General features: G+C 38.2%; 1 pseudogene; it reads left to right on the forward strand.

Annotated features, from left to right (window-relative positions):
• Window positions 1–440: 440 nt before the first annotated feature.
• LOC138873862 (uncharacterized) lies at window positions 441–4,328 on the forward strand (annotated as a pseudogene).
• The last annotated feature ends 13,879 nt before the right edge of the window (window positions 4,329–18,207 follow it).

Here is an 18,207-nt window from a genome sequence, read left to right on the forward strand (position 1 = left end):
CTAAGACGGTGACATTAGCTATGCCGGGGTTGCCACGGATTGAGTGGCGAGGTTTATTGGATTATGTTCCCAGTAGGGTGATTTCATTCTTGAAGGCCTAGCGGATAGTTGGGAAGGGCTGTCTTTCTTATTTAGCATTTGTGAGGGATGTTAGTGTAGAAGCTCCTACTATTGATTCAGTTCCGGTGGTGCAAGATATTTTTGGATATGTTTCCTACAAACTTACCGGGCATGCCGCCGGATAGGGATATTGACTCCGGTATTAATTTGGTGTCGGGAACTCAGCCCATTTTTATTCCACTGGGCTATTTAATGGTATTTTTAGGATGAAGAGGATGTCAGATGAGTGGAAGTAGAGTACAGTGGTTCCATTGTACAAGAACAAAAGTGATATTCAGTGTTGTAACAACTATATGAGTATCAAGTTACTAAGTCATACCATGAAAGTTTGGGAGAGGGTGGTGGAGGCGAGGGTACAGAAGATAGTGTCTATATCTGACAACCAGTTCGGGTTCATGCCAGGTCGCTCGACCACGGAAGCTATCCATCTTATTAGGAGGTTGGTGGATCTGTATAGGGATAGGAGGAAAGATCTACACATGGTGTTTATTGACTCGGAGAAAGCGTATGACAAGGTCCCTAGGGAGGTGCTATGGAGGTGTCTGGAGGTAAAAGGTGTGCCGGTAGCTTATGTTAGAGCGATCAAGGACATGTATGATGGAGCTAAGACCAGGGTAAGGACTGTAGGAGGCGACTCTAAGTATTTCCCGGTTGTTATAGGTTTACACCAAGGATCAACGCTTAGTCCGTTCTTATTTGTCTTAGTGATGGATGCACTAACACACCGTATTCAAGGGCAAGTGCCATGGTGCATGTTATTCGCTGATGACATAGTACTGATTGATGAGCCTTGGATCACAGGTCATCCCAAGAGAAGTAGTTTCAAGTACATTGGGTCGGTTATTCAAGGGGATGGAGAGATTGACGAGGATGTCACTCACCACATAGGAGTGGGGTGGACGAAATGGAGGTTAGCGTCTGGAGTCTTATGTGACAAGAAAGTGCCACCGATACTCAAAGGTAAGTTTTATAGGGTGGTGGTTCGACCTACCATGTTGTGTGGGGAAGAGTGCTGACCAGTTAAGAACTCTCATATCCAGAAGATGAAGGTAGCTGAGATGAGGATGTTGAGGTGGATGTGCGGGCACACTAGGATAGATAAGATTAGGAATGACGATATTCGTGAGAAGGTGGGTGTGGCCTCTGTGGAAGACAAGATGCGGGAAGCGAGGCTTAGATGGTTCGGGCACATGCGGAGGAGAAGCTCGGATGCTCCTGTGAGGAGATGTGAGTTGCTGGCTTTAGTGGGTTCGAGAAGAGGTAGAGGATGGCCTAAGAAGTATTGGGGAGAGGTGATCAGGCAGAACCTGACACGATTGCAGATTTTCGAGGACATGGCCCTTGATAGGAAGGTTTGGAGGTCGAGCATTAGGGTGGTAGGATATGGTGGTAGCCGAGCTTCCCCTCCTCCATTCCGGGGGTGAAGCGAGTTTGAGTAGGTTGGTCCTAGATAGGCTTGTGGTTAATGTAGAGTCCACACTAACCTTACTGTTTTCCATAGCTCTAGACCTTAGTTATGGGTTATGGCAATTGCCTATCATCTATTCTATGATTTTTAGGATGTTGTCATTATTTCTATGGTTATGCTGTCATTACTGATGAATTGTCTTTTCTTGTTTTCTTGTTTTATTTTTATCTTCCTGAGCCTAGGGTCTATCGAAAATAGCCTCTCTACCCTATCGAAGTAGGGGTAAGGTCTGCGTATACACTACCCTCCCCAGACCCCACTTAGTGGGACTTTACTGGGTCGTTGTTGTTGTTGTTGTTGTATCGTATGGCACTAACGGAGTTAAAGGAATTAAAGGAGCAGCTTCAGGAACTCCTTGATAAGGGGTTTATTCGGCCTAGTGTGTCATCTTGGGGTGCACCAGTTCTATTTGTGAAGAAGAAGGATGACACTATGTGAATATTTATTGATTACATGCAGTTGAACAAAGTCACCATCAAGAACAAGTATCATTTGCCTTGTATTGATGATTTATTCGACCAGCTTCAGGGAGTTCTCTAAGATCGACTTGAGGTCATGGTATCACCAGTTGAAGATTAGGGACTCAGACATTCTTAAGACAGCTTTGAGGACCCGATATGGTTATTATGAGTTTCTTGTGATGTCTTCTGGGCTGACTAACACCCCAGTAGAGTTCATGCATTTGATGAACAGTGTGTTTCGTCCTTATCTCGACTTGTTCATTATTGTATTCATTGATGGTATCCTGGTGTACTCTCGTATCCAGAAGGAACACGCTGAGAATTTGAGATTTGTATTGCAGTGGCTGAGGGAGGAGAAAATTTATGCCAAGTTCTCCAAGTATGAGTTTTAGCTCAGTTCAGTAGCGTTCTTGGATCACGTGGTGTCCAACGAGGGTATTCAGGTTGATCCGAAGAAGATAGAGGCAGTTCAGAGTTGGCCCAGACCATCCTCAGCCACAGAGATTTGGAGCTTTCTTGGTTTTGCTGGCTACTACCGTCGGTTCATTTAGGTTTTCTCGTCTATTGCATCGCCCTTAATCAAATTGACCCAAAAGGGTGCTCCTTTTAGGTGGTCGGATGAGTGTAAGGTGAGCTTTCAGAAGCTCAAGACTGCCTTGACCACAACTCTAGTGTTAGTTCTGCCATCTGTCACACCTCCTTTTTTCCTACACCCCCGGAAGGGTATATATAAGGAGTTTTTTCCAACTTAAAGTGACAATCGAAACGAGATTTATTTGTTTAAAGATTCAGAGTCGCCACTTAAGATAATTTAGGGTGTCCCAAGTCACCGGTTCAAATCCCAAATCGAGGAAAGATTAACTCTGTTTTACAGTCCGCGAACACAGAAATTCGGGTAAGGTATTCTGTTAACCCGGGAGAAAGTGTTAGGCATTCCCGAGTTCCGTGGTTCTAGCACGGTCGCTCAACTGTTATAATTGGCGTATTTACTGATTTTAACACATGTTTTAGCCTATGGTACAATTTTAACTTTATAACCACTTTTATTCATTTTAAGGAAGATTGCAACGTTATTAAAATACGTCTTGAACCACGTCACACAAATACACCCGCGTTCCTCGACATATTTTAATCTAACATTGTTGAGATTTGGATTTGGGTCATATAAATGCGCACCCAAATTTAGGAAGGTAAATTATTAAAGTAACGTGCCTAAAGCAACTCCACACTTTCAAGTTTGTGAGGGCCATGGAAATTCAACTAAATGGCACGTCTCGATTTCTAAGGAGTTAACTAGTTTGCGAGGGCCACGGGCTTAAGGGTTTTATTTGGCATGGCGCGCCTCAAATATTAAAGGAAAAGGCATCCAACTAAATGAACTAGGATATTCATATTTAAAACTAATTAGGGATTAAGTATCACAACCACGCCATGTGAATCATACTCGTAGTTGTGATGATTTATCTATGTGCCTACATAAAGGTTACATTTCCTAAACCACTTTATTGAAATAGTTTCATCTACGATAATCCCAAGTAAATTATCGATCAAAGCTTAATCAACTCCTAAAAAATCAGATTTAACGGCCAGCCCATTCACATCATTGGTCAACAAATCATTAATACTAGTAACTGCAGCAAATTTCATGAACATCCATTTATCTATAATGCAAACATGAAGCTAATAAACCAAAATATTACACTATGCCTTCAGATGCACAATGATAATATGATTAATCACAACTTGATATTCTCCATACGCACAAAATAATACCCAAATTCTGAAACTAATAATCTAATCATAAGCGAACAAGAAGCAACAATATAAAATTGAACAGAGAACTTACTGTTTACCAACAAATACTCATTTGAACTCTTCCCAATCCCATTTTTCATTCAAACAGCATTTAACTAGTAACATTAAACTCAAACACAACAAACCAAGGACGGAGCTGGAACGGAACCCATGAACAGCGACCACGGATAACCTTGAAGCTCGCCGGAGAACTCAAAAATGGACAGAACTTTGACTGGGTGAGAACAGGGCAGAAGCGGGCTGTCTAGATTGGTTTTCCTAGCTGTGTTGCTGCGTTTTCTAGCAGAGCATTTGGCATAAGTTCTGGTTTCTCCGGTGGGGTTGGTTTCCGGCGAGGAGTCACTGGACGGAGTCGTGAGAGACGGCGACGGGCTGGTGAGATGTGCTGGGGCGTTAGGCTGCTGGAAGCAGTTATTGGAATGAAGAAGAAGATGGAACGAGGGGGTCGCTTGGGGTGTTTTTGAAGACGCCGATCCTCAGGGTATCTCTAGGTTTTTGTATATTTGGAGAAGATGAAAGGTCTCCTCGGTGTCAGCTGAAAAACGGCACCCTTCATAGAGTCTAGGTCTGATCCTCTAAATGTAGTCTAGGTCTAGGAATTGAAAAACTTAGGGTAGGGTTTCTATAATTGGGTATTTTATATGGAAGTGGGAAAGGATGATTGCCATTGGATTAGAAGAAAATAAAAGGTTAGGATTAAATCTTGCACTTAAATGGGCTAATGGGTTGAGAAGAATGGGCCAAGGGTAATTGGGTTGGACCATGTTTTTTTTTTGTCTTTCAATTTTGGACTATGAAGACTCCAAAAACTATTAATTAAAACCATAGCTAAATTCCCTTAATATAAGATAACTATACTACATGATGCAAAAATAAATTCTAATTAATTAACCTAAACTATATTAAAACATGAAACTATTACATATATTTTTTTGTATTTTTCAAGATTATATAAAGATAAAATTAAGGTACTATTTTTGTATATATTTTTTTATTTTTTTTTACTTTATTAAAGGTACATAAAATAAAATATTTTTTTAATTTTTATTTTCTTGTAGTAAAATAAAGTAAAAGAGTAAAAATGAGTTGAAATAGCTATATTGGGCCTAAATTAAATATTTACGTGCTAAAATATGAAAAATCTTGGAGAGGGTCAAAAATCACATGTCTACAGCTACCCTCTTTGATTCGAAAGACGAAGTATTTTCAGACAAAGAACGACTAGACAGGTTTTTTGATCCGACCCTTATTTGGAGAGGCTAAAACTAAGAGAGAAGGGAATGTGACCGAGCTCTGATATCTGAGCTGCCTACATATCCTTGGCTATAAAGGAATCGGGCTACGTGTAGTTCAGAGGTGAGTGAGGTGATGGAGTATGCCAAGGTGGAGAGCTAGTCGAGGTGCCGTTCTGCTGAGGTTCCGGTCCGCGGTCCCATTATTACATCTAAATCAAAAATAAAAAAGACTAACTAAGCCTATCAACTACGAGTTACAAGATTCCTATCTACGAGTCTTCTGAAGTTTGATCTTGAGTCTTGGTTGGTTCTTCATGCGGACCCTAATCTGAATCTTGATGCTTGTTAGCCGCAGGTGTTGGTTCAATCTTCTTCAGCTTTTCAAATCAAGACGGGACATGCAGAGCTTGTGACTTCAGCCCTGTCTTGAGCAGCTCACATCTTTCATTAACTTCTGTATTTGGATTCACTTCTTGTCTTTCTTTTTGTTTTTTTTCTTTTTATTCTGGATTGTGACTAACTTCTTTTGATCATCTTGGACTGCTGACTCGCATTCTTAACGCGAGCTTCTTTTGTTGCTGACCTGAATTGCATTCTGAATTGAATTCCCTCTTTTTTCCAGGTGGGCGCCTGATTGCTGAACTTGAACTGTCATCTCTTGTTACTTGACACTGTTTTCCCTTGCACCTTGAACCATTTTCCTCTGAAACTTGAGCTGTCTTCCTTCGAAACTGCTTTTCCTTGAAACTCGATTTGTCTTCCTTCAACACTGCTTTCCCTAGAAACTTGAGTTGTCTTCCCTTATTCTCCAGGTGGGCGCCTGATTACAACAAAACAGACAAAACAAAAGAAATTTTTTCCGCCCCAGTTTGCACTAGGAAGATTTGTGAGTTGTTAGCAAAATTATAAACCACTTGTACTATTGATGCAATGATGAGAGTGAACTAAAGAATAGACTAGGAAAACTATAAACTAAGCTTGACTAAAGTAAAAACTGACCCTATTCTCCAGGCGCCCCCCCTTGATTTCAGGAAAACTAAACATTGATAATCTTAAGAAAACTAAAAATTGACCCCTTTTTTTTCAAATCCAGACTTCCTTTTTTTTCAAATTATCCTAGGAGAAAATTCGTCAGACTAGGTTTTCTATCTTAGGAGAAAGATTCATCAGACTAAGATGTTTATCCTAGGAGAAAATTCATCAAACTAGGTCCTTTTTCCTTTTTTTTTTTTGGTATCTTAGGAGAAAGATTCATCCGACTAAGACGTTTATCCTAGGAGAAAATTCATCAGACTAGGTTTTCTATCTTAGGAGAAAGATTCATCAGACTAAGATTTCTATCCTAGGAGAAAGTTCATCAGACTAGGTTTTCTATCTTAGGAGAAAAATTCATCAAACTAAGACGTTTATCCTAGGAGAAAATTCATCAAACTAGGTTCTTTTTCCTTTTTTTTGGCATCTTAGGAGAAAGATTCATCCGACTAAGACGTTTATCCTAGGAGAAAATTCATCAGACTAGGTTTTCTATCTTAGGAGAAAGATTCATCCGACTAAGATTTCTATCCTAGGAGAAAGTTCATCAGACCAGGTTTTCTATCTTAGGAGAAAAATTCATCAGACTAAGATTGTGATCCTAGGAGAAAATTCATCAGACTAGGTTTTTTTTATCTTAGGAGAAAAGTTCATCAGACAAAGATTTTTATCCTAGGAGAAAGTTCATCAGACTAGGTCTTCTATCTTAGGAGAAAAAAATCATCAGACTAAGATTTTGATCCTAGGAGAAAATTCATCAGACTAGGTCCTCTATCTTAGGAGAAAAATTCATCAGACTAAGATTTTGATCCTAGGAGAAAGTTCATCAGATTAGGTTTTCTATCTTAGGAGAAAATTTTATCAGACTAAGATTTTATTGGGAGGAAAATCCATCAGACTAGAACTTTTTATCCTAGGAGGCAAAATGTGACGACCAAGTGACAAAATTTTATGCACATGAGCAATATAGAAAAAGGCAAAAATTTGAGAAACTTCCCTTTATCGGCTCTTCTCTTCTTTTCATTTTCATTTTTTTTTTCTATTTTTCTTTCTTTTTCTCTTTTCTTTTCCCTTCTTTTTTTCTTCTTTTTTTTGAACCACATTCCTTGCACTACTTTGTCCCTGTTTCATACAAAGAAAAATTTGTTAGTTTTGAAAATGGTGGTCAGTTTGTGGCCTTGAGTCTTGAGCAGCTTGGTTTTTGCTCGATCATCTTGAGTCGATCTCAAGAAACTATTCTACACCAACTCTTACTGTTTCACACCGGTACCATTTGTATTTCTGGCTCAATCAACATTATCCCAACTGAAGATCTTTTCTTAGATGACCTTTTCTGATATCTTGAATGACTTCCTGCTTTGAGCAATTTGTCTGTCAGAGAGAATCACAAGTTATCTTTGTTTGCGCCAAGCAGGTTGGCAAGAGTCTTCTGGGGGAGCCTTTGTATGAATCCTCAAGGCATGTTGACATTAACAACTGAGTTTGTTGGCCAAATTTACTTTGTACAACTGAAAAGTTGGTAGCAGATTTTGAAATATTTTCTTGCTTGTTTTGACAAGGACCGACTCGGAGTGGAGGACAAAATGATGCAAAGAAACAATTATTAACAAAAAATGCCCCTGTCAGAAGGACAGAAGGAAGAGTTTTTCTTTTTCTTTTTTTCACTTTTTTTTCCTTTTTCACTAACTAGCCTTAATGGTCATGACATGCATTTTGGACTTAGTGACCGATCTATCAAACTAATTCACTCTTCCCTTTTCTATTCTTATGACCTTTGAAGTCGGGCTTGTTTATGCCAATTCTTCACACCAGCTTTATGACTCACTTTCGACTAGTGGTGCCCCGAGGGGTTTTCACCAACAAGTCTCTCTCATTTATTCATCTCTGCTTACTGTCGTCTTACAGTGCCTGTGGGGGTTTTCACTAATAAGACTCTCTCATTTTTCTTTTTTTTTTCTTTTTTTTTTTCGCTTTTCTTGTGCGAGCATCTTGACAGTGTTCCATGTCGCGTGACAAACGTTGCTCATTGCATGCTTCTCTTGGCATTCTTGAAGGCACATCGGGAGGTCTTTATTTGGAAAGTTTTTGGATAGGGTTGGAAAGAAAAGTCGGCATGAAGGCTCAAAATAGACTCAAATTGATAGGGTTGTAGACTTACAACTCTTGGAATCGACTCTTTCAAAAATGAAATAAAATCTCTGCCCCAGTTCATCTATTGGGGATTTTGGAATTTGTTTTTCTTCTTATTTGGTTGGACCGAACCGTGAGGCTGCATACGTATCCTTATTTTCAAGGAATCAGGTCTAACGTAGTTCAAACATTTGACCTAACTAATTTTTCATCTTTCTTTCTGTTTCTCTTTTTTCTTTTTTTTTTCTTTTTTTTTCCTTTTCTTTTTCTTTTTTTTTCCCCAGCTTCTATCCTCTGGGCATGGACCTTTGACAAATCTTTTCCTCCCTTTTTTTTGAACTTTCTAAGAATTGCTCCAGTTTGTACTCTTGGGACCTGGATTTTTTTTGACTCTAAACTTGATTCCAAAAGAGGGTAGTCAAAGAAAATAACACAGGCTAAAAAGGGGTAGCGAAGGATATAAAGTGTTTGGGTAGCAGAAAAAGGGCCTCCCAACCTCAAGAACGTCAAACATGGTATCTTTTCGCGACCACAACATTGACGAACATGTCTGTCTTCTTGGTGTGTCGTGGTCACAAGACATTTTTTCATCCCTTAGTGACAAATTTTCCAACAAACTTCAATTGATTAAACGTCCTCAAGCCTGATCTTTACAATGATTTGAATGTGAATTTTACTCGACCTTAGTGCCAAAGTATTCCAAAAGTATTTTTTTCCAGTTATCCAATTCCAGATTAAATCAGTTTCTAAGATCTGGCCAAAATTTCCGCATGCATGTCAACGTCATTTATACTAGCGAGAAAAGAACTAGAAATAGAATGACACAAAAAGACAAACTGTATTTTATTGAATAAGGATGAAAGGGTTTTACAACTAAACAAGCAACCTAAAATACGAGTTACAACCCTAAAATAACCCGAATAATGAAAATAGCAACAAAATAGACATACAAAACTCACACAAATAGAATGGGGGGATAGAAGGGTTTGACTCAACAAAACAAATAAAATCTGGATCATAACCCTGAAATAACCCAGATTGTCGCACCTCCTTTTCACCGCACCCGCGGGGCGCGTGGGGAGTTTTCTCCAATTGAAGGACAGTCGAAACGGGATTTATTTAATTATTTAAGAGTCGCCACCTGGGAATTTTAAGGCGTCCCAAGTCACCAATTTCAATCCCTGGATCGAGGAGAATATGACTCTGTTTATTATTCTGCGAACCAGAAATCCTGAGTAAGGAATTCTGTTAATCCGGAAGAAGGTGTTAGGCATTTCCGAATTTCGTGGTTCTAGCACGGTCGCTTAACTGTTTTTATTACTGGCTTAATTATCTTGATTTTATTAAATATATTGATGTTACATGATTTTACTACCGCTTATACTTACTGTGATTAAGGACCCTTCTTTGAATCGAATTACGCGTACGTATATTCGTGTTATAAATTTTAAAAATGCGGAATTGTGTCACGCGTACGTGTACACGATAACTTTTGGTAATATATTTATTGAACAATCATTTTTCGAAATTGTGTCGAATCAAGAATATTTGTTTTTCTTGAATAGTGAACCGTACATCTCGGGTTTTTATGAAATTGATTTAACGCCTTAGGAAAAATCCTTTTATTAAATATTCGCTCGAACGTATCCCTAATTACGCAAAATATTTGTAATGATATCGGGGATTTTTCCACAAATTGTTTATTGTATTATGAGAAATCTTCATTTAAGATACCCCTTAATTCTTGAAAAAGAATTCACAATTTATTGAATGTTGCCCATTGATTATAATTTCCGAATATAAATTATATTCATTCCAGCTATTCAAATTCAAAGGACAGAATAAAAATATGATTAATACTATCTTTAAAACAAATATGACACATATATATATATATATATATATATATATAGGAAGGAATTTATGCCAAAGAATAAATTGCATATGAAACTGAAAATGAATGATTCATAAAGGAAGGAAATATTTTCCAAGAATTTTCATTATTTTACTTAATGCAAATTCTATTTCTAATTACCATTGATTTAAAGTGTTGCAATTTGTGCATATACATCTCAACTTATTCTCATATACTCGTTTTAATCTTAATAGACGAAATTAATTTAATTAATTATGCCTATGATTGAGTTAGGATAGATATAGATATAATCAAACCAATTTGATTCTCAATCTATGTGAATTATTACTAACTATTAATTTTCACATTGTATAAGTTCCTAAGCCCTTTATTATTAAGAAAGAAAACAAGTCTTGTTGACTTGATAAAATGATATTGCATACAATATTTCTTACTATATTTGACATTTTGAACATACGGATTATACTAACGCATCTTTCAACTATAAATTATGAACACAACCAATGTTATGCCAAAAGATAGCAAATTGCAACCAATCATCATCTAGCTTTAAACAACAACTAATTAACTAACAAAATAAACTAATAGCATATTTTTCTTTGATAATGCCATATTATGCTATACCTATCTAACAATACCATAAAGTGTAAATAAAAGCTAACTTTCTGCCATGCTTCCTATTTACACAACTCATAGATAACTAAACTAATGAAATTTGACATGGATAACATTATTACAAAGTTTTATATGAATTTCAAAATAAGACAATTAACTTGTAGCCATCGAGTCGAACTCACTACTGGTTAACCAACATGAAACCAAAGCTGAAATTTTTAACTAAAGAACTTAAATGAATAGAAGATAGTATTACAATTCAAACTTTATTTATTTGTCATGTTGAATCTCTTTCCAACATAGAATTTAAGAGATATGTACCTGAAAATGAAGGTAGAAAGAGTAAATTTCAGCAGTAGCAGCAATAGCAAAATCAGTAGAATGTACCAATAACACAGCAAGTCTGAACAAGACCCGTTGACCCAGATGAACAGTGACAGAGACTTAAGAAAAATTTCAGATTTGGACTGAACAATATTCACAGGCAAACAACGGACAGATTCCAGAAAGAATACATTTCAGATTTCAGTTTCTTCCTGTTTCAGATTCCTTATTTCTGATTTTTCTGTTTCTGTTTTCTTTTCTTTCTATCTTCCTTTTCAAATTTCTGTTTCTACTTGACTTCCCTCTCTCAAATTTTATCTTTTTTCCTTCTGTATATCTCTCTATGCTCTCAAAAACTCTGTCTGAAAACTGATCAATCAGATTTTTCTTTCAAAATCTGTTCTCTCTTCTTATCTCCTAAAATCTGCCCCTCTAAAGTCTGTCCAGCTCCCTGTATTTATACAGGGCTGGTCCTATACAAATTAGTGTTGGATGGACCCTCTTCTCCTTTAAAAATCAGAAAGTTTTTTCCATTGAAACTACTTTTGAATATTTTAAAACTAAGTGCTATTTATCCTGTTTTTCAGCAGCCCATTATCCTTTGTTCCCCAATATTACTTATTAACTAATAGCCATTATCACTCCACTATCAGCTCACTTTTATATCACATTACCCTCACTATTCTGTCCAAAAATGTCCCAGATTTTCTACTGTAATTAGTGTTATTACTGTCTTAAATTCAGAATTTCACAATACAGATTTTAAAATCTGTTTAAGCAGCTATAACCAATCCTAAAGTTTGGACTGAATTCTGATTAAAAATGTAACTCCTAACACAATTACATCCAATCAAACATTGGTAGAATCATATTGAATTCAGAACCAATCATCATAGCAACATATTATACTGAGTTCAGTAACTGAGCTTTAATTTTGAACAATAAATCAAACAAACAGGAGCATTGTCAATATACTGACAATGCCCTGTTCAGAAAACAATGTATACACATCATACATTTGAAATTACTGATTTGCAAACAAACATGATTTAATTGACAAGTATTAATCAGTAGACTATTTACAACATTTGTCCATAATTGGTCTAAAACAATAGAAGCAGACTGTTTTTATTAGCATTATCATAAGTGAGAATTCATAATATAACTAATCGACGAACTTAATCGAGTCAATTACTTACATTATGAACAATCACAACCAACTAAAACAGTTTCATATCTTGATCATATAGACGGGCATGAGACAAACTGACAGAATTAATCAAAACAAAAAGTATATAAAAAAAAATTAACAAGTTATTAAAACAAGCAAAAACATGTAGGAAACAAAAAAAAATAGGGAAAATACCTCTGAATCTTCAAACTTTATACGGACTCGAACTCAACTTGGATTAGGACTTTGTTTGAAATCAAACAGACTTTATTCGAAGTATTCTCAATTGAGAATACCTCGATTAAAGTCTCTTAGACCTCAACCCTTTACTTGAATCGGAAAAATTCCAAGATTGGAAAATTTTTAGGGTTTCAGGTTCTTGGATCTTAAATCCGAACATTTCCGGGCAAATTCGAAGGAAACCAAACATGATACAAGGGTGAGGGTAGCCTAGGGGTTATTTGGTGTTAGTTTGAAATGGATCTGAGTTGTTCTTGTTTGGTTCGAATCTTCAAAAGAAGATTCGAGAAGTTCAGAACTGATTCGAGCCAAACTAACTTCAGATCCATAACAAGGCATGCTAGGGGGTACTATGGTGTTAACTAGGGGTTGTTTGGTTTAGATCTAAGCTCGGCTCTAATCTTCAAATGAAGATTCGAGAACCTTCAGGAAGATTCGAGCCCAACGGCTAACATATTTGGATATAGGAGGTTCAGGGGGTTCTATGGTGTTATTTTGGTGACCGGCGGCGTTGATGCCGCCGGGTTTCAGGCTTTGCTGTCTTAGGGCGGCTAGGGTTAGGTGGGAGGGTCTGAGGAAGATGGTGAACAGTGAGAGGAGGGGGGGGGGGGTGTTCAGTTAGGGGCCGGGGTAGGGCTTGGGACTTATATAGGGGTGGGGTGGATTGGTATTGTCCGTTGGATCAAGTAGAATGGATGGCTAGGATCTATTCACTTAACCAAACGATGTCGTTTGGTTTAAGTTGGGGGACGGGTTGAACCGGGGCAGCGGGTCGGGTAAGGATCACGGGTTAGGGTGATGAGATCTCAGCCGTTGGATGGATTGAATCCAACGGCCCTTGATGAAGGATGATGAAACGTCGTCGTTTCGGTTTGTTTGAATTGGACCGGACATGGGGTTGTTGGGATTGGGCTGTGAAGGGGATAAATTGATTTGGGCCTGGATTTTAATCCAGGTCCAATTTTTTACAATTTGTATATATATATATATTTTTTTATTTTTCTAATTTCATTACTAATTAATAAAATCTTAATTAAAATTATAAAAACAAAATTACCCTTACAAAGATATTAATTACCTTTTTAACAACTATTAACACATAGACAAAACATTAATCACACAGTGGAACATTAAAAATAGACAAATGCATATTTTTTGTGATTTTATTTAAATTAACTTAATTAAATGCATACTTAAATCCTAGATATGCATGAAACATGTATTTTTATTTTAATTTTGTTTAATTATAACAAAGCAAATATTTTACGGACAAAACACAAACAATTAGTAAACGCAACACAAATTCTAAAATTGCACACTAAAAGAAATTAGTTTTATTTTTGATTTATTTGGGAGTAGTTTTCGTGAGGAAAAAATCACGTGCTCACAGCTGCCCCTCTTTGTGCGGAAACTCGAAGAGTTTTCGTGCAAAGATAAAGTGAGCGGATACGAGCGAATTTTGCCCGTTCAAATACTCCGTGGGAAGCATTTTTTGAAAGATTTGACCGAACCTCTGCTTCAAAGGTTTCCTACATATCCTTGGCTATAAAGGAATCAGGTCAATGTAGTTCGGGAAGTTTTGGGTAGCTGGGACTACCATGGGACTGTGATGCTACTGCTGTTTTGTGCTGCTTTTACTGCTTGCTGACCTCCTTATTATACCTTACTTTAAAGGAAATACAAAAAGCTAAACTAGACTATGGTACGTGAATTATAAAAATCTTATCTAAATCATGCCCTTGCGTTTCTTGTTGTCTTGATTTCTTTGTGACTCTTGGGCACTTAGCTTATTCCGTATTCCTTTTGGAACTCTTGTTGTTTCTTGCTGGGGATTCTGTTGGACTCCTCTGCTTTAATTGATTCTAAGTGTGCTCCTTTCTCATATGAGCGGGCTTTTGATTTCAACACTTCAATTGCATTCCCTCGTTCTTCAGGTGGGTGCCTTGACTGCTTCTTTTCTTTCTTCATCCTCATTCTCCAGGTGGACGCCTGACTTCTTTTTAACTTCTTTATCCTCGTTTTCCAGGTGGACGCCTGATTTCTTCTTTTCTTCATCCTCATTCTCCAGGTGGACGCCTGACTTCTTCAATTTTTCATCCTCATTCTCCAGGTGGACGCCTGACTTCTTCAATTTTTTCATTCTCATTCTTCAGGTCTACGCCTGACTTCCTCTATTCTCATCCTCATTCTCCAGGTGGACGCCTGACTTCTTCTTTTTCTCATCCTCATTCTCCAGGTGGACGCCTGACTTCTTCTTTTTCTCATCCTCATTCTCCAGGTGGACGCCTGACTTCTTCAATTTTTTCATCCTCATTCTCCAGGTGGACGCTTGACTTCTTCTATTCTCATCCTCATTCTCCAGGTGGACGCCTGACTTCTTCTTTTTCTCATCCTCATTCTCCAGGTGGACGCCTGACTTTTTTAATTCTCATCCTCATTCTCCAGGTGGACGTCTGACTTCTTTTAATTCTCATCCTCATTCTCCAGGTGGACGCCTGACTTCTTCTATTCTCATCCTCATTCTCCAGGTGGACGCCTGACTTCTTTTAATTCTCATCCTCATTCTCCAGGTGGACGCCTGACTTCTTCTATTCTCATCCTCATTCTCCAGGTGGACGCCTGACTTCTTCTTTTCTCATCCTCATTCTCCAGGTGGACGCCTGACTTCTTCTTTTTCTCATCCTCATTCTCCAGGTGGACGCATGACTTCTTTAATTCTCATCCTCATTCTCCAGGTGGACGCCTGACTTCTTCTTTTCTCATCCTCATTCTCCAGGTGGACGCCTGACTTCTTCTTTTCTCATCCTCATTCTCCAGGTGGACGCCTGACTTCTTCTTTTTTCATCCTCATTCTCCAGGTGGACGCCTGACTTCTTCTTTTCTCATCCTCATTCTCCAGGTGGACGCCTGACTTCTTCTTTTTCATCCTCATTCTCCAGGTGGACGCCTGACTTCTTTAATTCTCATCCTCATTCTCCAGGTGGACGCCTGACTTCTTCTTTTTCTCATCCTCATTCTCCAGGTGGACGCCTGACTTCTTCTTTTCTCATCCTCATTCTCCAGGTGGACGCCTGACTTTTTTTTTTATCCTCATTCTCCAGGTGGACGCCTGACTTCTTCTTTTCTCATCCTCATTCTCCAGGTGGACGCCTGACTTCTTCTTAATTCTCATCATCCTCATTCTCCAGGTGGACGCCTGACTTCTTTAATTCTCTATTGGGTATTTCCTGACACAAATATTATACTTGCCCCTGTTTTAAATCAAAGAAAACTTCGTTAGTTTAAAGCAGGGTGGTTTGCTGTGGTATTCTTCCAGATGGTGATGCTTCTCTTCGTCTCTCTTTATTGCCTCGAAAATGGTTGAAAAGACTGTTTTGTCTTTGTAATTGATCCTTGACTATAGGATTCCCCTCTGTATGTTTTCCTTCAAAACCTTTCAACTGTAATCATATGCCTCTTCTGACTTTGCTGATCCACTTTTGATTTCACCTTTCTTACACCCATATTTTATCTCCCACCTTTCGTGGCTGTATTTGTAACCTTGAATCTTGGTAGTATACCTTGACATTCCTTCTTATTTGTTTGGAATAAAACTTATCTCAAAGCTTGGAGAAAGTAAGATTATTAGCAGCGAAATACGCTGATTTCGACAATTATAGAATGAAAAGAGAAATCCAATTTTTGGATGACTGTTGGAAAAGGAATAAAGGACTTATCTGATTGGAATTACTGGCACCAATGATCAGGGTATGCATTTCGGATTAATCAACCCAGTCTTTTAATCAATCTCTTTTCAATTGTCTCAATAAATTTTCCTCATTTTTCACTTCTTCACCTCCTTCTCGCCTTATGGTGCCTACGAAGGTTTTCACCAATAAGACTCTCTCATTTTACTTTTCTCTCAACTTCCGTCGCCTTATGGTGCCCGTGTGGGTTTTCACCTATAAGACTCTCTCATTTTTACTTTCTTTTCTTGTTTGTACCAGAGTGTTATGAACCATCTTCATTTGCTTGCCTCAGCATTTTTCTAAGATTGATCGAAAGGTCTTTTTGGTATGGGGTTAGAAATGGAAAAGGTATTAAAAGCTAAATAGCTTTGGTATGGGTTTAAAAATTACAACTCTTGGAATCTTTTCTTATTTCCAATACAATTCCTGCCCCAGCTTCTTGATTGGGGTCTCTTAATGTTTCTTTTTGGTGCACATTGTGCATGTTGTGCACCCTATGACCGAGCCGTGAGGCGCCTACGTATCTTTCTTTGAGGAATCAGGTCAAACGTAGTTCACTAATAATAGTGATGTTTTTTTTTTTAATATTATTTCATACTTGATTTTTTTCTTTATTGATTCCAAGAGAGGGTAGGAAAGAAACAAGTATGGCTCAAAGGGGAAGCAAATGGTATAGTGTTTGGATAGCAGAATAAATTGCCTTTGTCATTCCAATCTTCGAAATAATGCTAAATACAAACACTCAAAAAGTTATGCATAATATCTCTTTACCGCGTCAGAATTGATCGCCATATCTATGCATTTGCCTTCAATGTCTGTTAAGCATAGTGCACCATTTGATAATACTCTGGTCACAATGAATGGTCCTTGCCAATTCGGGGCAAATTTGCCTTTTGCTTCAACCTGATGTGGAAGAATACGTTTCAGCACATGCTGACCTACTTCAAACTTCCGGGGACGCACCTTTTTGTTGTATGCTCTTTCTATTCTTCTTTGATATAATTGACCATGGCATACTGCGGTCAATCGTTTTTCATCAATCAAGTTTAACTGTTCTAGACGGGTTTTGACCCATTCATCATCATCAATCTTTGCTTCGGCGATGATCCGAAGGGAAGGAATCTCAACTTCTGCAGGAATTACTGCTTCAGTGCCATATACCAACAAATAAGGAGTTGCTCCTACTGAAGTGCGAACAGTAGTGCGGTATCCCAATAATGCAAATGGTAATTTTTCATGCCATTGTTTTGAACCTTCTACCATTTTCCGAAGTATCTTCTTTATGTTTTTGTTGGCTGCTTCTACTGCTCCATTCGCCTTGGGCCGATATGGGGTAGAGTTGCGATGTGTAATCTTAAACTGTTGACATACTTCCTTCATTAAGTTGCTGTTAAGATTAGCACCGTTATCTGTGATGATCACCTTCGGGATTCCGAATCGACATATGATATTTGAGTGGACAAAATCGACCACAGCTTTCTTGGTCACTGATTTGAATGTCTTGGCCTCAACCCATTTGGTAAAATAATCAATAGCTACCAGAATGAACCTGTGCCCATTGGATGCTGCCGGCTCAATTGGTCCAATCACATCCATGCCCCAGGCAACGAAGGGCCATGGTGCCGACATTGTGTGCAACTCGGATGGTGGAGAATGAATCAAATCTCCGTGTATTTGGCATTGATGACACTTGCGCACAAAACTGATACAATCTCGCTCCATGGTAAGCCAATAGTAACCAGCTCGGAGGATTTTCTTTGCCAACACATATCCACTCATGTGGGGTCCGCAAACTCCTGAATGTACTTCAGACATGACAGTTGTAGCTTGTCTGGCATCTATGCATCTTAATAATCCAAGATCTGGTGTTCTTTTATACAAAACTCCTCCGCTTAAGAAGAATCCATTTGCCAATCGCCTAATGGTCCTCTTTTGATCTCCTGTGGCTTGTGCGGGATATATACCCATCCTGATATACTCCTTGATGTCATG

This window comes from Nicotiana sylvestris, chromosome 7, assembly GCF_000393655.2.
Source record: "Nicotiana sylvestris chromosome 7, ASM39365v2, whole genome shotgun sequence".
Classification (NCBI taxonomy): domain Eukaryota; kingdom Viridiplantae; phylum Streptophyta; class Magnoliopsida; order Solanales; family Solanaceae; genus Nicotiana; species Nicotiana sylvestris.